The 14327-nt window shown below is 41.7% G+C and overlaps 1 protein-coding gene across 17 annotated transcripts in view; it reads left to right on the forward strand.

The window, feature by feature from the left end:
- The window catches only part of RBFOX1 (RNA binding fox-1 homolog 1), a 1156138-nt gene that overhangs the window by 248594 nt on the left and 893217 nt on the right, over positions 1-14327 (forward strand). The gene's annotated exons all lie outside the window — the stretch shown is intronic.

The raw sequence follows: 14327 nt of genomic DNA on the forward strand, positions 1-14327 counted from the left end.
GGAATATTTCAATATATTATTCCCTAGCACAAACCCCTTCCCTGCCTGGTTATAATATTTACCTTTGCCTCTGGGTTGTAAAGGTGGGCAAAAGTAGGTGAATGTGTGTGGGAGGTGGAGAAGGATCTGCTGCTCATAAACTCACAATAATATTTTCTCTTTCACGAGGCCCAGGATGAGATCAGGGGGAGAGGCAGGATTTTCCAGAGCCTGCCTTCTCCACCGTTCCATGGATATCCAAATAGGAACTAATTTTCTTTCAAATAGCCATAATTCCCATTCTGTGCTTGCATGCCCTTCAGGGAGAGGACAACTACAAAGCTAAAGAAAGAGCTGAGCTTTTACAGACTCTGTGGTGTCAGGAGGATAGGCACAGGCAGTTCATGTTGTATTAATAATAAGGGGGATGAGGAGAAGCAGCCTGAATCTAACAACACCACAAAGAAATGTTGCAAATATAACATTTTGAAGATTTATAATTGCAGCAGATATAATTCAATATGAATTCTTTATACCCAGCGTGAGTTAGAGCATAAAGTGTTCATCTTTGCTGAAAGTTTCAAAGCTTTGTGTAATAAAAAATTCTCCAGGAAAATAAATAGATGCAAATTATTTTGCAGAAATATGAAGAATACTTAGTTTGGTGGAAGAGCCTTTTTTAGTGTTTCTAGCTGAACTGCTCTGTAGGACTTGGTTAAGGGTGACTCAGGGGCTGCTGTGCCCATTCCTGCATTCTGAAATCTGAGTGAAAAATGCAGCCTGTGTGAATTCATTCAGAACAGCAGAATTCTGACTGGCAAGTGATGCCAGAGTCTACATTCTGTGAGTCAGTTACTGTGATGTATTATGCCTTCTGTTGTTTCCAGTGCTTTTCTCTCTTGGTTTCTATTTTTCTTTTTTTTTTTTTTAGTTAAGTAAATTTGATAAAATATACCATCATGTGACAATAAGAGAACTAAACTGGAAAATAATTCACAGTGCAGTATTGATAAATGCCTGGTGCAGTAATAGCAATATGTCATCAATCACCTGGGCTCCTGTTTGATGGCATCATATAACCTAATTCAGGATGAACGTCCTTTGCTTTAACCTTGGTTGTATTTGCAGCTTACTCTAGAGGAAAGTAATAATCCTTCATTAACTGGTAGGTGTGAAACATTCTCTATCAAGAGGGTAGAGGAGGAGGCAAATGAAAATTGGTTTCAGAATGTGTCCTGAGTCAAAATCAGTCTCTTTCTGCAGACTCATAAGCTGCATAAATTATTATTATTATACATTTTGAAGGGTGGGTAAGTGAATGAATCTTTGTGTTTTGCAGCTTTGCTCTGTTTCTCTTTGTTGCTTTTCTCCATCTGTATTCAAATGTACATATAAAAAATTCAAGGACACATCAAGTCTTTGATCCTGCTACAGCTTTAATTCTTAAGAGCCTATATAAGACTGTGCTTTACATTATGCATTGAGGTACTTGTAATTAGGAGCTTGTGGTAATGACCCATTCTCAGGCAAAGTGGTGCTGTTCCTTGTTTTCCATTAACTGCATTGAGGGTTTATTTGCTGAAAATTGAGTTTAATTTGATTAGCAGGAATTGTGAAACATTTGCAACACAAGGTATATTAGCATAGCACTTTGTTTGTAATGAGAGCCAAAAAGCAGTTAGGGGAAGAGCTAATTACTGAAGATTTTCCTTTTAATAAGGAAGGTCTAGCTAAATTTTAGTACTCTGCTCTCAAAATCCCTTCAGCTTTAGCTGATGGCTAAAAGAAAAACAAAATGCTCTTCAAGAGTTCAGCAGATATTCTCTGAAAGTCACCGTTGGAAAAGTCCAATAATTTCCTAAAGAAAGAATTCATTTAATCTGAAAATTTGGCGGCACCAGCAGGATTTTCCATATCTTTCTTGATCTGATAGTGGTGGGTGTTTGCTACAGAGCAAAGATGTTAATGGTGTTCAGGAGGGACTCCCCCGCCTCCTTCCTTCCCCCCAGCCAGGGTGGTTTGTTCTGAACCAAAAGATGTTCTCTACTCATCTGACTGGAAGCTCTTGGAAAGCCCATCCCAAAATCCCATGAAAACACTGCTGATTCTAATAACTCACTGGGAAGGTTGTCCCACTGTTTTTAACTGAGGAGCAGTGGTTTTCTCCTGTGTGTTGAATAACTTTCTGTCTGCCTGGGTTGCCCAGAGTGTTCAGACTCCTCCTGCTCAGATGAAGGGTTGACAATTTTATTGTCACCAGCAAGTTCCTCTCTGCCCCTCTGTGAGTTCCCTGGAAGGAGCCATTGGCTTGTTCAGAATCTTGTGAAAGTCTAGGGGAAACATATTTTCAGTCAAAGAGTCAACAATAAGGCCCCAGGGCAGTAAAGGATACCTTAGTACCAGAGAACATTTAAACAACCATTACAAAGTTTAAATCAAATCACTTATTGATAAAATCAAGTCAAATCCATGGGGTCCAGAAGGAAAATCCAGATAATTTGTTTATGGATCAAAATGTTTTATTCTTCATGTTTTCTTTCTCAAGAATAGGCACTCATCTCTTCTGGAAATAGTTTTCACTCTTGTACCCTTAATCCTTCTGTTCTGCCATTTGCATGAACTGACAATCAGGAGGTAGCTGTTCCTCAAACAGGGTTCTCATCATCCTGGAAGTGTTCCAAGGAAAAGCAGCCACTTCATTAAATACACAGTGGCTTTTCTTCTCCATGTCCTCTCTGCCTGCTCCAAACCAAACACCCCTGCTCAGCTGTAGTCTCTTTTTAAATATTTCTTTATGTTCAAGCTAATTCATTTTAGCTGTAGTGATGATGTGAGCAAATAACCACATTTTTGTCAAAGGGGGATGCAATTGAGCTGACAGATGACTTTAACCTAAAGCTGTGGACATTTTTGCACATCCTGTGAACCCCCAGAAATGTCTGGAGCAGGTGATGGGAGTTTAGCTGCTCTCAGCTGCTGCATGGTGCTGGAAATCCAGGCCTAAATATTTCCTGCTTTACCAGGAATACTCTTTTGTTTCTGCTCAAACCAAATTCAGGTTCTGAGAGCTGGTGCTGAGTTATTAAATTTAGCCTGAAATTGTGGTTGATGGCAATTACTAACATAATTTTATTAGTAGCTAATTAGTTGTGCTAAGTAAGAATTTCTAATAACAACTTGCTTTATATTTCTTTGTTTGGAGTTTTGGTGTTGAAGTAACATTCCCTCATTAACTCTGTTTACATTACCACTAAACCCTTATTTTTTCTCCTTCTTTAGCAATGGTTACTTTGCTCAGCCTGCTGCCAGATTCTTTTTTGTCTTTTGCTTAATTATCCTGCTTTGACTGGATAGAAATTGCAATTACAGTTAGCCAAATATGAAAAATACATCTCCACTCATCTTCTAACTTTTGTATTTGCTTGAAGTTTTGAACAAATTTAATCAGAGTTCATTTGCACCTGCTTTGTGTTTGCTTTTCCCAAATACTCTGGCAGATGGGTTTATTGGTATTCAATAAGCATGCTGGCATCAAGTTTTCAACAAATACTTCAGAATATTTGCAGAAAAAGAAATTTTAACTCTGATTATCCATAGAGGGCTGTTAATAACACTTATTTTATGGTGAAGCAGAGTTATGTAACTGTGTATTTACTCAAGACTGCTCCCAAACAAACTCCAATTCAGCTAAAGAATTTATCACAAAAAACATTGAGAGATTTGTTGCAGCAACTCAATCAGGGACGTTGCAGTGCTTCTCAATATCTTGCTGCTGCTTTTCTCTGCAATGCCCATCAAACAAAATATGGGTTTAGACTTATTTCATCACCCTCATGACAAAAGCACATCAACCCCACAGCTGAAGTTACAGCACAGCTCTGCCTGGATTATCATTTGTAATTAGTATTTGCCCACACAAGCTGTGGTCTACATAGGTGAGCATTCACTGCTAAACAAAATGCAAACAGAACAGAGTGATAAACAAATTAGGAGAGTTTGGGCTTGTGAATTCTTCTCTCTCTCTTCCTCCACCGGGAATTTCCCAGCTGCCCTTTGGGAGAGAAGGGCTGGAAGTGCCCAGGAGCCTTGCCCAGGTGTGGGTGCTGTGTGCAGTGCCCTGGGCAGGTGCCCCACACCTGCCTGCCCTCCCTGCCCCACAGAGGAGCAGACTCTCAGGAAAGGGGCACAGTCCCTCTGGGAAGCTGCAGGACCATTCCATGGGGCAGATCAGCACAGCCCCAGCAAGCAGAGGGATTGACCCCTCTCCTCACTGTTCCTGCAGCCCCTGCTCAGCTCCCTGCACTGCTGTCCAGTTCTGACCAACCACAGCCCCCCCAGTCAGCAGGGGACAAAAGTGGGAAGACTCCAGCAGCATCTGCCTTAGAAGAGGGAATTGTCCTGCCACTTATGCCAACTGGGCCTTTCCCCCTCTCATCTGGGGTGTTTAGGAAAGCAAAGTGCAGGATTTTAGTGTGTATTTGTTTCTCAGTCTTCTTGCCTCATGACTTGTGAAGAACTCTTGGTCTGTTAACTGCTGTGGTTTCCCTTTGCTGTTGTTTGTTATCTCTATGTGGTGTGGTTTCACTCAAATCTGATATTTTCAGTGTCTTGGTTTGGTTTTCCAATCTTCTGCTTGTTGATGCTGCCACCATTCACACTGAAATTAATGTAAGTTTTCTTTTTTCCCAGGGTGTTTACAGACTACTCCAAATGTAGCCCAGCAGGATTCTGGTCTGAACTGAAATTAACTGTCATACATAGGATTTGTTTATCTCTTCACATCCTTCTGTCACAGATGTTTGTCCTTTGGCTTGTTCCTTTTTCTAATTATTTTTTGATTATATTTTGAAACACCTTCTGTCTAACCAACTTCTCCCCAAATCAAATAGTGCATTTTTTCCCCTTCACCTGCAGTGATTCCCCAAACTGAATGTTATTTACTTCTGGTGGAAAGTGACCTTTACATGAATCTGTTTCAGATAGGAGGTGCATTTTGATGCTATGCTGTTTCTTGTTCATCTTGAGTTATAAATCCATGTGTGCTATGCTGTGTGTTGATATACAGTGTAAGGTGAGGAGGGTACAGTTCATTTTCCATGTTCGTGCCCCAAAACTTCTTTCTGGGGTCACCACTAAGTCACAGGTAGGTGATTGAAAATTTAGAGCGATACAAACAGAGCAACCCTGACCAAAACAATGTGACAGGCCACCAACAGCTCCTAGAGCATGTAATTTCCTTATTTCCCAGCCAGTTTGTGGAAAGCAAATGCATGAAAATATATGAATTTCCCCAAATGACATCTCAGACAAGCATGGAAAGAAAGTGAAATTGGGCTGCTGGAGCTGTTTGCAACTTCAGCTTGTGTCTGACCAGGCAGGGCTGAGGCACAGCTTGCAGGGTGTGTGTGCTGCTGAATCTCTGCCCTGCTGGCTCCAGGCTGGGTCAGGAGCCTGCCCATCAGCAGGGCAGGACAGGGCAGGGCTGCAGACAGGCTCTGCAGGACAGACAGACAATGGGAGACTGCAGAATGCACCAGGGGCAGGTGGAGACAGCCTGGGTTTGGGAAAGGCCACTGGAGAATGGGTTCTACAGTCTGTGTTTGCAGTTTGCTGCTGCTGCACTTGCTCCTGCATCCCGAGCTCTGGGCAGCCTCACCCTGCAGAGTCAGGAGAGATTAATGGAGAGGAGCAGAAAGCATGCAGGAGACAGCACAGGCACCTCTGCACAGTAAATTGAAGAGCTGTGTGACAACTCATTGATATGCAAGTGCAACTGCTGCAAATGGTGTGAACTCCACAGACATAAAGAAGATAATTTGACAGCATTAAGCAGAGAGCTCACACAGGGCTGATGGCAGAGAAAAGCACTTTGATTCTTCAGGTGTCTGAGCTGTTCAGAGCAGTGTGGAACTTTCCTGCCAGGCCCAGGTGCTGTGCTGAGCTGCTGTAGCTGATTTCCCTCCTCACACACATTCAGTTATCTCAGGCCAGAGCTGCTGGACTAACCTCGAGGTCACTGTGGCTTCAGGACTGGTGCTGAAGGTGACCCAGGGGGTAAAACAATTCCTGCCTCCAGCCCAGGCACCAGCTGGGTCTCCTCTTGCTCTGCAGTTGGGATGCTCTGACTGCTCTCTAAATTGGTTATGTGAAATAAACTGGGTGGGAGAGGGGAAAACAAATAATGCACATGTGGGGGAGGTGGTTGAGTCCTTCTGGGGATGGGACAAGGTGGGACCTTGAATATTCTGTAGTTTTGCTTTGGATGGTGTTTAAAAAGTGAGAGGCTGCATTCAAGCAGGTTTGTGTTTCAAGACAAATTAATATGTAATCAATGGAATTGTTCAGGCAATCAAAGCTTATGCCCACAATATTTAAATCACAATTACAATAGTGAAGTTTTCTGAGAAGCACAATTAAGAGAATTTCTTTTTCTGTCACTTAATTCTTCTAAATTAACATTTTTTTCCTCCATTTGCATTGGAATTAACTCTGTTAGCATCATTTAGAAAGAATTATTTTGGTAATGATGAAAATTTTCTGATTTTTTCATTCCTTTATTATGAGCCATGAAAGGTTTCCACTAGCAAGTAACATGTGAAGTGTGAGAACAAGGGAATAATAGGGGAAGGTACAGCTTCCTCCTTTCCAGCAACAGGATAATGGCTATCAGGGATCCTCTCCTTGAAAGCAGAGGTGGAATATGTCTCTTAAAAGTAAGAATGTAAAAAAAATCAATAATACATGTTTTCTGCTAGTCAGACTTTCCTAGTATCCTTTCCAGTGGGGAAATTAAGGAAAATGTTTTAATTATTTTCAATTCTCTTTGCACAAAAAACAACTGTGGAGAAAAATGTGAAGTGTTTCTCTGACAATTGGTTTTCTGTAGTGTACACAGCAGTAAAAATAGCTTAATTGTGTAATAGTTTCCAGGAAATACATCTTTCAAATCTCCTAGGTAGAGAGGGATGGGGTTTTTTTTCTTTTTTTTTTTTTTTTTTTTAACCAAAAAGCTGGAATTTGTAGTAGGCTCTAAATGCAGACAGAATTCCAATTAAATCAGTTTCGTGCAGAAGTTTTATCCCACATTTCTCTACAGAAAACTCTTGGTCACCAGAATGCAGAGGATGCCTCAGCTCTTGTGCTGTCCCTTGGCATGTCTAGGGGTGGGCATTAATTTTGGCTCAGTTTTCAGTATTGATTAAAGCCTAATTTTTGCTGTAAGAGTGTCCCAGGTGCTTGGTTGTTCCTCTGTTACCTGGGACTCATCTTTTGCACATTGTCAGCAGTGAGTTTCCCTTTAGAGCAGAATGGGAAAGTCTGGAGCCTGAAGGACTCAGAGTAAAGACAAATTCAGGGCTAAAGCACATAAATATTAATTGAAAGGCTGTGTAGTGGGCTCCCAACTTTGTTGAATGGGTTGAACTCTGGATCAGTCACTCCAAATTGAACTTAGAATTGTAACGTACACTTTCCTTTTGATTTTGGACTTAGAAAAATGGACTTTGGAAATGGAGTTTGGACTTTGGAAAAATGGACTCCTTTCTTCACATGGATTCAAGATATCTGCATCTCTTTTTTTTTTTTTTTCCTTTTTTTTCTTTTTGTAAACAGAGAACACAGTTCTCAAAAACTAAGGCTAGAGATGACAATTGATTGCCTCGAATAACCTTTTTATCTTGACTGGATCTCTTGCTAGTTTCTTGCTGGCTTTGATTTTAGCATCTCTGCCAGGGCCCTTACCAGACCTTCTGAAGATCTGATGCTATTGTATGAAGATCTTTTATAATAATTTATCTCCTGGCTGTGGCTACAATTATCTCAGTTATAATTTAGAGTTCCACAGGAGCCCGGGGGCCATTAGGTTTGCAAAAAGGAATAGCAGGTACAATTTCCCCTTGCTTTTTTTCCTTCTGCAGCTGATTAGTTTTATTGCATTGAGCCTTCAGAAATCTCGAGGCTGGCAAAGAGTTTTTTCCTTTTTTCTCTGCCCCTCTCATGATGTCACTCTGAAAGTACTTTTCCAGTCACTATCCAGTGTGCCAAGGAACAAACCCAGTGATTTTGCAGGGAATGCTGAAATATTGTTTATGTATTCACAGCTGCCAGTTCAGATCTGAGAGATTCACCTCTGACAAGTAAATATAAAGATTTTAAAAGGCTGGGGGCCTCTGTCATTGGTAAGAAATACTAGTACATTATTTAATTTATTATCAAGATGTTACTGAGTCACAGGATAATTGGTGTGAAAACAACTTGTCTGGAACAGCATTGTTTAGATTGGGATTTTTCTGTATGTTTGAGGAGACTCAGGGTTGCTATTCCACCCACTGTACCAGCATTTTATGCAGCAAAAATATAGATATTTTTAAAATATCGTTTTCTAGGGGAAATAATATAATATAATAATATAATATTCAGCAGTAATTCAGCTGAAATGCCAACAAAGCCATAGTACCAGCACTCCTGGCATGGCAGAAGTTGCCTCATTCTGCAAAATGTAATTACTCCTGATGAACTGATGAACATTTTAGAGTAATATATGGAAAACATAGGTTTATGTATATTATTTAAAATTCCTTTAGAATTAGTATCTGTATGAAAGACCTTTGGGAATGAATCCAGATTTTCCAAATCAGAACTCAAAAAGGCATGTGAAGTGCTTGAATTGTTAACATTCAATAACTGACTTTTCTTTAGAATGTAACCAAAGGAATGGATTCATTTAATTAAAGACTGTGTTAATAATGACACTTGGAAATTTGATTGATTACAGAAAACAACCCCAGCAGGCTTGAGAAGGCTCAGGTTGGTGCAGGAGCTGGGCTGAGGAAGAAGAGGTTTGCAGAAGGTTCTGTTCTCCTTTCTGGGGAGGAAATCTGTCACTTTTTATGTCTTTCACAGCCCAAGTTCAAAACTTGACAGCAATAACCTTCCCACTGTAGCTACATGAATTGGATGTTATGGCTTCAATGAAAGACAATCTCGTGTGAGATTCTTTTGGTTACATTTCAAAGATTTATTCAAACTATATGAGGTTTTGTAAGAACAAAGCATAAAAGATGATTTTTTTTCCAGGCTCTGGTTCAATAAAGCCCAGAGGCTTGAGCATATCATTGTGAGCCTGTGACTGGACCTGTGCACAGAAATGAAATCTTAACATCATCTTTACAACAGATATATTCTTATATCTTGGCTAAAGAATGGCTTGAGAGAGCTAATTAGAGAGAGAGATTTTTTTTTTATGAGTTAAATGAAATCTCCTGCACAGAACTGGCATGAGATTCATGCAGGAGGTTTTTTTTGCCTGTCAATAATCTGTCCCCAAAATGTTACAGAATAAATACGGTAGGATAATGCTCTCCAAAGTTATACAGTGTGTATTCTGTTTGTAAACTTCATAATGAAGATATTTGTCTCTCCATTAGTTGATATTTTCAGTTTCCCAAGGAGTTCTGCAGGATGTTAAGGGCAGAAAAGAGTCTTTGTCACATCATATGAAACAGATCACGAGCGTGAAGTCTCTGAACTAACCTTTCTTCAAACAGCATTACTGCAGGTCAGCAAAGTTCAAGGATTCTTCAGATCAATCTTTTTCTGTTCATGTGCAAGAGAAATTTAGGACAGAGCTTATTGTTGCGAATAAGAAATATTCTTGGAATCTAAGCTGCCAGAATCTCCAAAGTGCACACTGTAAACATTTCACTGCCTCAGTGACAGCTAAGTGAGGATGCCTTGCTCATTATCCATAAAGAATATGTGGCACAGATGAGCCCAGAATGTAAATTTCTAAGGAAATGGAGAAAATATAATTCATTTTTCATGCAGAAATGTGAGATTTTTTTCTTTTTCATGCTGAAAGGTTCATGGAAAATTAATTAGGAGAACTCTAACAAATATGTTGTGTTGGTAGTGCTGTAAAAGTACTTTTCAACACCAAAGGAAATAAGGGAGGCTGCCATCATTGAGGTTAAATGGAAAACGGGAGGAGCAAATGGACCCTCAGTAGTAGCTGTTCATTATAGATTTTTAAAATAAATGCTAGAAATTAGCAGAAATATAAAGAGGGAGATGTAGTTGACTGCAGTGTGGTATGAAATGCAGTAACTATGTTAAAATTCACCAGAGCTTCTGAAGATTTGTTAGCATTTTGCAATACGCTTTCTGAAGTGAAGGGAGATGCTTGCACTCAGTGCATCTTTGTGAGCACTGTCACAGTGAAATGTCTGTGTGCACTTACCAAAACTACAGCCATTTCAATGACACATTTCATTTGCCTGAGAGATGAGGCATTGCTGCAGTGCAGGGAGAAACCTGTTTGTTTGCTGGCAGGAGAGTTGGGGCAGGCACGATTTAAGTGTCCCAAAACAACGAGAAGCTGGTTGGTATTTCTGGAGTCCTATCCATTATTTACAGTTACGAGGCTGCGAGGGTATTTGCAGCAATGTCACACTAACCTCCATGAATTCTTGATTGAGAAATAAAAAATTAACAATATGGACTGATGGGAATGCTGGTGGATAGAGACAAGTGGTTTTAGAGCAAGCACAGTGCAGTGCTGGTAGCACAAACACACCCCCAGCATCTCAGAGCAGCATTTAGTGCTGCAGAACTTCCACACAGGATTCATCCCATGCCAGCCCTGCCCTTCACACCTCCCTACACAGCTGGGCCTGGAGAGGAGTTGGCTTTTCCTGCCATTTCTAGATTTGCTGGGTTCTCTAAACTTCCCCCAGCCATGGAAATGAGATTCAGAGCAGCGCTTGAGCTGCAATTCCCCTCTAGCAGGTAATGTCACATTATCTTTAGCAGCCTGAGGAGCTGCTGGTCCCCTGTGCCCCCTCCTTTTCTAGGCAGGGGTCGTTTCCCTGAGCCTGGCTGTGGGTTTGGGGCTCCTGAGGAAATCAGCAGAACTGGGTCCTGCTGAGGTGACAAACAGCCTGCAGCCAGGGAAATCACAGGGCAGGTGACAGCCTCACTTTGTTAGCCCGTGGAATAATGGTGATGATTAGTCAGAAGTACAAAAGTGAAAAGCAGAACTCTTGTGTGGCTTGTTTCTTAGTAACAGCTGGAGTAGGAACTGCCTGTGATGCCAAGGCTTGTGCTGAACATCACCAGCTTTAGGAAATATTTGTCTTGGACTGGGGGCCTCAGCCTGGGCTGCTTTCATACAGGGTTAATTTTTTGGCTGCTCCTGAAACATCACCTGTAAATTTCTCTCTCATTTAAAGCAGTCACTCCCCTCAGAACTAAAGAAATTTCAGGGTATATAATGGAACACGTAAGTTCCATACAGTGCCATCAGCTGTGTGTTCCTGACCCTCTCTGGCTCTAATTTGGGGCATTAGGTGGGGCTTCAGGGATGCTTTTGTGTTCTTTTTATTTCCAAACAGCAACTTCCACTAAAATCTTCTTCAAGTGGAACTGAATTTACTTTTATTTCATATTGACATGATTTCTCTCTCCAGAATCTGGTTGTTGGTGGTTTTTTGCTGGTTTATCACCTTGAACTGATGGAGCCCTGTAATGTTCCCTTGGTCTAAGAGGAAGGACGTGGCCTAAGGTTCATAAGCAGGAGAGCTTTCATCTGCTTTGAAAGGGGTTTTCAACAAGACCTGGTTTTGAATTAGAGCTTTCTGATCAAGAGTGTTTAAGGGGTACATTGTAATTGGAAAGCATTTGCACAGACTTCTTAATTATTTTTAATCTCTCACTGTACATAAATCCTGGAGTAGAGAGCTTAAAGAAAAGCTGATTCATTTTTGAATATTTTTTGCACAAGGAAGATTCCAAAAGACAAAGCTATTTCTGCAGGACCCTTGAGGGACACCACTTGTTACTGCATTTTATTACATTGCTTAGATTTAAGTTCTAGAATGTGCAGAATATTATCTGTACATTATCCTGCTTTTTAACCACATCTTTAAAGTCAGAGGACCCTCTCCTGAAGAGAATAGGTGTTGCTTAATGACATGTTCTGCTTCCAAATTTAAGGCTTTCAGTAGTGCCCGTGTTTAAAGTATTTTACATAATTCATTGCACTATTTTCTTCCTGCCCTAGGAAATTATAAGCATCTCTTGCTGTGATCTTTCACTCCAAGGATTAAGACTCTTTTCATATTCATAAATGTGAGGAATTCTAATAACTGGTGTGTCAGTGAGCTCTGGGTGATGGTCAGAAGGGGCAGGGGAGCTGTGAGGATGGCTCCTGCAGCACTGCTGGAAGTGCTGCTGTGCTGAGGGAGGATTTCCAGGGGACATTTCAGATCTGTTTGTCCCAGCTCACAGGGATGAAGGTTTGCAGCATTAAACACAGCCAGGAGACAGGTATAAACCTACTAATGATGAGAAATCAGGAGTGAAGGATTTGAATAGCTTACATCTGCCTTTGAGACTGAGTGATCCATCTCTTATTTTGTATGCCTATCAGTACTGAAGGAACAACAGCTGTAGCTTAGAAACAGATGAGACTTTCTCTTAGGAAATGCTTCTGTTAAGGGCTTTTTACAGTCCTGTCACAGTTTAAATGGACTTTCAAGCTGTGCTGATGTTAAGTCCCCTGTTTGGGGCCGGGCTGATGGAAGAATTGCTATTTATTTCCAGCTACAGTGACTGTCGTGTTGTCAGAAGTTCCACCTTTTAAAATATGACTCAAAATTCTGAATGGTCTGACACATGGCACTTATGTAGCTAACTCTTAGGGCACGGATGCCTTTTGTATAATTCAGTTTTCAGTAATAGCCCCCAAATATAATAAAATTCCTTTAAAGAAAGTACTTTAGGTAGTTAAAACTTAACAATACTGACCACAAATCTTAAACTTCCCCACAGGTAAAGGGGCTGTGCCTTGCTTTATCCTGCTAAAGTATCTCCCTGCTCTCATCCTGCTGATCTATTCCCTTTTTTAATGCTTTAAATGTATTGCTGCTATGAGGTTATTAAGAAAAAAGTGTTTATTTTAGTTTAGACATCAAACTACCCCAGTTCTGCTCCCTCCCAGTCGTGAGGCTGCTGCTTTCCCTGCTGACTGGAATCTTTGGGAATGGTGGTGCCTTCCTCCTGTGCAGTTCACCATGCAAACCTCACACCAGGTTAACAGAGCTATGGATATGCACCCTCAGCTCTGAGTCCTCCCAAGAAAAAGATGGAAAAATACTTGATTATTTCTACCTCAGTGTAAGAGAGCAACCTGAACTGGAGATACACTCAAGCTGTGAATGTCAGGGATAAATAGGCAGCTTACAAATGGCATTGAAAACTGTCTGTGCTGCTGAGAGGGAAAAAGATTTGGCTTTTTATTGTTCTGCTGGCTTTGGGTTGATTTTTAAAAAAGAGAAAAGTGGCGTGTTGTGATGAGGATGATACAGAGCGATGGCTTTGCAAAGTGCAGCTCTTTTCTTCAATTGTTTGCCTTTTAGACTGAATTTCTTAGGCTGGGCTGCTTGGTTCTGCTCAGCTGGTGCAATGACAGCCAGGAGCAGCTCTGTCCTCGTGCAGCACGGGCCGGTGGCATTAATGTGTCAACATCTGTTCGCTACAGCAGAGGTACCACGACCTTGCTGTATCATCATTAATTTCCCCAAAACAAACCAGCCAGAACTAGCGCTGGTAGAAACAATTTGGAGAACATCAGCACATAGTCAAACTTGTTTAGTCTTTGGCATTGATGGAGGAGTTGTTGCTTTTGTGGCCAAAACTCATCAGGACCATGAAGGCGGGGCCTTGCTTTGCCCAGGGGCTGTGGACACGTGTCCCACCAGGAGACTCATCCCTGGGAAAGGTGGGAATGAGCATCCCAACCTGAGAGGACCTTGGCTGACTTCGCAGGCTGCATTTCAATCAGAACACATGAGAACCCTGGCAAAGAGCTCTGTCTTCATTTCCGTGCCTCACGGCCCCCAGCACAGATGGAGAAATGATGGAGGAGGAAGGTGTGCCCCTGGGATATGGGAATTTGTGTTTGTACCAGGCCAGACCTTCAGCCCCTGGCAGCTGGGGACAACAGAGCCCTGCCTGTTCCTGTCACTTCAGGACCTGGACCACGTTTTGTGTATGGTCCCATTGCTGTCCCTCACAGGCACCCCCAGCTCCAAACAGCTCTGGGAGCTGCTGAACCCAGGGGGACATTGTGTTCTTAAAAGGGTTTATCTGGGAGGGGATCTCTGCTGCTCAGAGCAGCTGGGAGGGCTGAGAGGCCACTGTTGCCCATGGCTAGTGGCCCTGGGGGTGGCTGTTGGGGAGTGGAGCACCCTGGGCCACCACACTGGCCAGTCTCATTGCCCAGCTCCTGCCAGAGCTGCTCCTCACATGTGTGGGACTGTGAGCTGCCCTGAGGATGAGGGGCAGAGAGA

Source organism: Anomalospiza imberbis, chromosome 16 (genome assembly GCF_031753505.1).
Source record: "Anomalospiza imberbis isolate Cuckoo-Finch-1a 21T00152 chromosome 16, ASM3175350v1, whole genome shotgun sequence".
Lineage (NCBI taxonomy): Eukaryota > Metazoa > Chordata > Aves > Passeriformes > Viduidae > Anomalospiza > Anomalospiza imberbis.